The following is a 6138-nucleotide window of genomic DNA, read 5'->3' on the forward strand; positions in this document are numbered from 1 at the left end:
TCCATGATAATTTAGCTCAACAGGTTTAGTTTCATGTTTTCATTCAACCAACTTCAGTATAAGATGAACATCAGCAGCTCTGTGAGCGACTGAAACGTCCTTTACTTCTTTAGAACAAAATGCAGCTTAAACATAAACTCACCTTCTGCAACAACAGCTTTGAATTTTACGAATGTAGAAGGAGAGTCGCTCAGACCACATCTGTACAGTCCAGAGTCAGAGTGGGTCACATTAGAAACTCTCACAGTTAAATTATAAGACTTGTCATGAACTCTTTCAGAATATTCAATGCTGTTTCTTCCACTTGTTTCTTTATTAGACGTTGTGTTAATAAGAACGTTTTCTCCTTGACAGTTTTCTCTGCAGAAAATCCGCCTTGGTCCAGGTGAGAGAGAGCATGTAATGGAGAGGTCTTCTCCAGGTAGCCGATAGTAATGGTTAATTTCCTTGAAAGAACCACTGTTCCCAACCTGCAGAGCTAAAAGAGAAAAAGAACAGTTAATATCAGAACTTCCTGATAGAAACTACAATCTAACCACATTTTCTACATTCTTCAAGCCTACAGGCTGTACAACATCAGGAGGATTAAGAAAAGAAAAGACTAATTTCCTGAAATCAACTCAGAAAGAACAGAGTTCATCTGAATCCTGCAGGTTGTTCCTCCAACATGCAGCTGAATTAAATACTAGAACCTCCTAAAATCCTGTGTGAACCTAATCTGGTCCAGACCAGTGAATTACAGAGAGCTGTTATGTTCAACACGTCCACCAGAGGGCGCTAGAGGCTGGATTAGGAACAACAGATGTAGATAAATATCTGAACTTTTCCTAGTTCAATATAAACATTTAAACAGTCAGAAAATGATTCCATTTGCACAATAATATCATAATATTCATGCAGTAAAATAACATGAAGGGTTAAATTTGATAAAAGCAAAAGGATTGTTCAATAACTTGCAAAATATACAGAATTTAATAATTTATCTTGTCAACAACTAACTTTGAATCAGAATGAAAATTTTAAAACTGGCCAATCTAATGCAGTGATTACTGACCAAACATCAGGCTACATTTGATCAAACTGAACTTTTGGGAATCTCCAATGACACCAGAGGCCTTCATTTCTTCCTTTGAAAAGATGCTTTGTGGCCTTTATTTACAAGTTATGCAGGAGAAGCAGGGAAAGACAAAGGAACCAAGAACTGGAGTTGAATGCGGGTCGAGGTCCTTCGAGGCGCCGCTCCAACCACCGCGCCATGCAACGCCCCAGCAGAGGCCAGCTTACCTAAGATGACTAAACTCTGATGTCGGGTGACATGATCACAGCTACACGCATAAAATTCACCCAGAGATCAGCAGGACTGATCCAGGTTCTGCAAGAACCAGAACACCAAGCAGCAACTGAATTTATCTGCTAAGAACAAAAAATGATATGAATATTTATAGATCTGAGTCAGCGAACAGGACTTCAGCTTCTTATAAAACCCCACATCAGAAAACATCACAGCGGCATCATGCTAACCAGAAGAACGTGAGCTTCAACCGTTCTCGATTATCATCAAAGAATAAATGACAGCAGCTGATGAATAGAAACACCAAACACAAGAAAAGTCAACATGGCAGCAAAGACGAATAAAACACTGAAAATCAGAAGCTGTGTCTTACCGACCGTCTGTAAAACCCTCTGCTTTGTGATTCAAGACGGAGAATTTGGTCTGAGCTTTCCCATGACTGCTGCTGTCGCCACTGGCAACGTTATCACCATAGCAACCCGAAGCTTTCCTACATTTTCAGTAGCAAGGATGAAATTTACAGCAGTCAAAAAAACATTAAGATTGATGTTGATTGGTCAAAGTTTTATTATTTTTTTCCCTAGAAACCAAGCTGCCATTTCAGGAGTCACCAACATTCAGCTAAACTTTAATATTAATATTTGAAAATTCAATCCATTTCTATTGCATGAGAATGTTTGCATGGGTTATTTTCTAGATTTTTACCAACATAGGAACATTGGTGCCCATCTTTAGGGGTTGAATGTTGTGAGGCGGATCTGAACCAGAACCGTTCTGCTGTGAGAAACCGACCACTACTTCAGTTTCTCCATTCAATTAAACAAAATAAAAATAAAGTACTCACAGACTACAATGAAGCAGAAAAAGATGCGACTGGTCTTCATGTTGAATCTCTGATGGTTTCCTGCTTCGTCTCTCGGACCTCTACTTCTCCAGCTGAAGGAGGTTCTTCCTCAGATGTAGTAAAATCTAAATGGTCTTCTTATCTCCTCCCAGTTCCTGCTTTAAACTTTACCCTTCACTCCTCCTCTCAAGCTTTAGCTGCAGTTTTGTGTCTTCATGTCTTTACACAGTCAACAACATCTTTTGTTTTAGTGACTAAAATATTTCATAGAACTTTTAAAACCTGTTATGAAATATTATCCATCCATCTCCAGCAGATCGGATCATAGGATGACCAGTTCTCTCACAGGAACCGAATGTTTTGGTTCCAGTTCTGTTCCTCAGCCGTCTGATGTCTGAAGACCCCATCCTGCCCAGGAGGCTTCTTCCAGTGCTGAGGAGCTTAAAGTTAACCAGTAAATAAACAGCAATATTTTTAGTTTATTTAGCCAAAAATAAACCATTTTTCAGTCATACATTTACCATTATTATCACACACACACACACACACACACACACACACACACACACACACACACACGCGGTTGAACAATTTCTTTTAAGATCGACTACAACAAGATAAAAGTCGCGGTGACATCATCGTGAGCAAAATGCTTCACAACTAATTGTGCGTCACACAAACTCGTTTTGAGCGTCAGGCGCGTCTGGTTTACATTCAAAGCCCATGTGGAGGCGCATCGAGGGCCGTTGCGGCGCATTTCGAGCGGCATGATTTGAACCGTTTGGAGTGTTGAGCGTGTCCAACGCGTCCGACAAACCACATAGACGTTGAAGGTAAACCAGACGCGCCTGACGCTCAAAACGCGTTTGGTGTGAACGCATCCAAAGTGCACACAGTAGAACCTGAAGCGACAGTTTTTGACATGCATTGTTGTGAACACCGCAGGGTGCAGCAGGACTCCAAATGGAAACGAAGGAATCCAGTTCCAGTCCAGGTGGGAAGGCTCGCCGTCGAATTCCCAGGAGGAATCCACCTCAGGAACAATCCAGCATAAAACCCTGACCTGTCAACAGACCGGACCAGCAGAAATATAGAATTTTATTAAGCTGTTCTAGCCTTAATCCTTAAATCATGTTGCTATAGACACCATATCTGACATCAATTTATCAAATTGCTCCAATTTCCAATAAAACAATTCTCTTTTACCTCAGTTCACTTTTTGTAAATTGTAAAATAATTTTTCAAACACAATATTAAACATTACATTTTACCCAAAATCAGTAAAAGTTTACATTTGAATAATTAAGTAGTTAAGATAAAGGCTGTTATTCAACAACAATGTGATAAACAGAACCAAAACCCAAATGAAAGGCACAGAATATGCTCACCGATCTCAATGCGACATGTTTGGGACAACAATATGGTGGCTCTCAGTCCGGACACATGGGCCACTAGATGATGTAACAAGGCATATTTTTCATGCTTTAACCTCAATAATATCAACTTTCATCATGAATAAATTACGAATATATTATATTTTAGGCTTTACTTTCAGCTGAACGGAGAACGAGATGAACATCCAGGAAACCAATAGGCAATAAGAGCAAACGAGGCTAACGAGGTAGATGCTAACACCGACTAGCAGTCTGACAGTGGCATGGCAGCCACTGGGCAGCTGTGGCTACTATGAGTAGCCGTAGTGTGAAGTACTTTGGGTCGTCTGGACTTGATAAATGGGCTAAAAGTGATTTTGGCCATTATTTCAGGAAAGGTGATGGTTTTGATTTTTTGAAGGTTGATATTCCTTTTTGTGCTTCTGTGCAACACTTTGGTCAGTGTTGCAGGTGTTTCTAAATGTGCTACGGAAATAAACTTGAACTTTGCGCTGCCTTGATTCTGTTGATTTATTTTTATAATGCAGCTGATTGACTCAGATTGGCTTAACTAGTTTTAGGCTGTTTGATGTATGCATGTTGTGTGTGAAAAGTTTTATACGAATACAGTTTGGTTTCTTACTCCTTAATGCAATCTGAAGTTTTTATTTTCTCTTCCCACAGTGGCTGGTATTTTGCTGTTATTTTTTCATTTTGCACTGAATCCATTTGCAGTCCCTCTGATGAAAGCCCAGGTTGCATGTTGTAACAGCAGTCTGCAGGGCTGAGCCTTTCAAACAACCAAATTAAACCTGAGGTGAAGCGTTTGCAGGCCTTTAGTGTTTGTAGGAGCAGAGCTGCAGATTCTGTTTGTGTTCTTGTGTTTCTGATCGTTGTCTCAGCTTCAGGTTTCCTGCTGATCAGTGAGGATAAACATGGCAGCAGCAGAGCTGAAGCTCAGTTATAGCACAGCGGCTCATCATGGCTGCTTCCATCCACCCGAGGCTCAGCGTAGAAAACATCAGCCATCATTCACTTATGGTCTACATAAAGTAAACTTCAATGTGTTGGTCTGAATTCTTGGCCCTCGTTTACCAGTCCTGAGGCGTTTTACAGAAACTTGTTTTGCTGCGTCTTTTTTAATGTGATTGAGACATTTGACGCCCCAGCCCTTACAGGACGCACAGTGGTCCACTCCATCCTGTTCAGCCGTTTTCCTGGTTTGATAACAGTGACATGATTATCGACCGGCAGAGAAACTTTAATTTCTAAAGTTTATTAAAGCTGTCAACAACAGAAGACTTGTCCATCCATCATGTTGGCGCCAGAGTCTGACCCAGAGAATGAAGACGACCAACCTGCAGAACCACACATCACAATGGTGTAATTACTGTATTTACATCCTCTCCATTCATACCTACTATCTACAATATGCAGCGTAGTTCAGCTACAGTGTCCAGGCATTTCAGACACCTTTTTAAATATTAATGCCAACACAGTATTAATGACGTAATTGTAGTATGACTATGAATCATGTCACTTTTGCAGAACACATGATTTGGATCATGGGTCTGCAAGACAAAAACAGAAACAAAAACCAAATAATTATATCCAAAACATGCAGTACAGTTTTATCCTACAGGAGGAAGCTAACAGCTAGCATACAGCACTAACAGAAGCAGAAGACTCAATGCTACTATCAAACCAACGGCCAGGATGTTGCCATCACCACAACATTCATGTCTAAAATAAGCTTTGCTGTCATTTTAGCGTTACTAGTGCTTTGCTGCGTCCCTCGTTTCTGTAGGCAGAAGGAACTGACCTTCAATCAGATGCAGTCTTTTGAAAATCCCTGTCGATACCAGCAGAGGTTCCTGAAGCTCTCATCCTTCAGTGCTCTGTACAAACAGACTTCCCCACTGATATGAGAACATTCCTGAGAAAAACAAAATTTAACCGGACACCTTGTAGAGCAGGGGTGTCAAACTCCAGTCCTCTGCTGTCCTGCAGTGTTTAGATGTGCCACAGGTAAAAAACAGTGGAATGAAATGGCTTAATTACCTCCTCCCTGTGTAGATCGGTTCTCCTGAGCCTTGCTAATGACCTAATTATTCTTTTCAGGTGTGGTGCAGCAGAGGCACATCTAAAAGTTGCAGGACAGAGGCCCTTGAGGACTGGAGTTTGACACCCCTGTTGTAGAGGCTCTGATGTAAAGGTGGGGTGATTACACACTCCAACCAAACAGTTTGTCTACTAACTGAACCTGGACTACAAAATCACTGTAGGAAAAAACCCCAGCAGATTCACAAAACTTATTAGCTGAAACCATGACCTTGTTTAGCAGTTTCACAGCAAATACTAGAGAATTTTCTTATTTCTCTATAACAAAAAAAGTTATAGAGAAAAATGACCAGACTGAAACATATAACCGCAAAAGAGCATCAAGATATCTACGCAGCACAGAGCAATTAAATACAAAACATGTATTTAAGGGCTGCTGATTATCAAACAAAATTCATAAAAAATCTGAGGAAGTTTCACCAGGACTGGACTGAACCTGGAGTCACATGGCACCAAAAGCTGCTCAGGTTACCATGGAAACAGCAGGTAGCTGCGCTGATCAATAACCC

General features: G+C 40.7%; 2 long non-coding RNA genes across 4 annotated transcripts in view; both read right to left on the minus strand.

Annotated features, from left to right (window-relative positions):
• Positions 1–2224, minus strand: part of LOC106941158 (uncharacterized) — a 7413-nt gene extending 5189 nt beyond the window's left edge. The window contains exons 1-2 of one of the 3 annotated variants that reach the window (XR_001423279.1): positions 2136–2224; positions 143–478 (exon numbers count right to left, since the gene is read on the minus strand). This is a non-coding gene — a long non-coding RNA (uncharacterized LOC106941158). Of the gene's footprint in view, positions 1–142; positions 479–1664; positions 1734–2135 lie in introns of those variants that run through there. The other 2 variants (XR_001423278.1, XR_001423280.1) reach the window with 2 other exon arrangements.
• Positions 2225–4007: 1783 nt separating this feature from the next.
• LOC106941159 (uncharacterized) lies at positions 4008–5508 on the minus strand. The gene is made up of 2 exons (XR_001423281.1): positions 5331–5508; positions 4008–4866 (listed from the first exon to the last, which is right to left on the minus strand). It is a non-coding gene; the product is annotated as an uncharacterized LOC106941159 (long non-coding RNA).
• Positions 5509–6138: the final 630 nt, after the last annotated feature.

This window comes from Poecilia latipinna, unplaced genomic scaffold (assembly GCF_001443285.1).
Source record: "Poecilia latipinna isolate Pla-1442-1.1 unplaced genomic scaffold, P_latipinna-1.0 Scaffold3522, whole genome shotgun sequence".
In the NCBI taxonomy this organism is placed as follows: domain Eukaryota; kingdom Metazoa; phylum Chordata; class Actinopteri; order Cyprinodontiformes; family Poeciliidae; genus Poecilia; species Poecilia latipinna.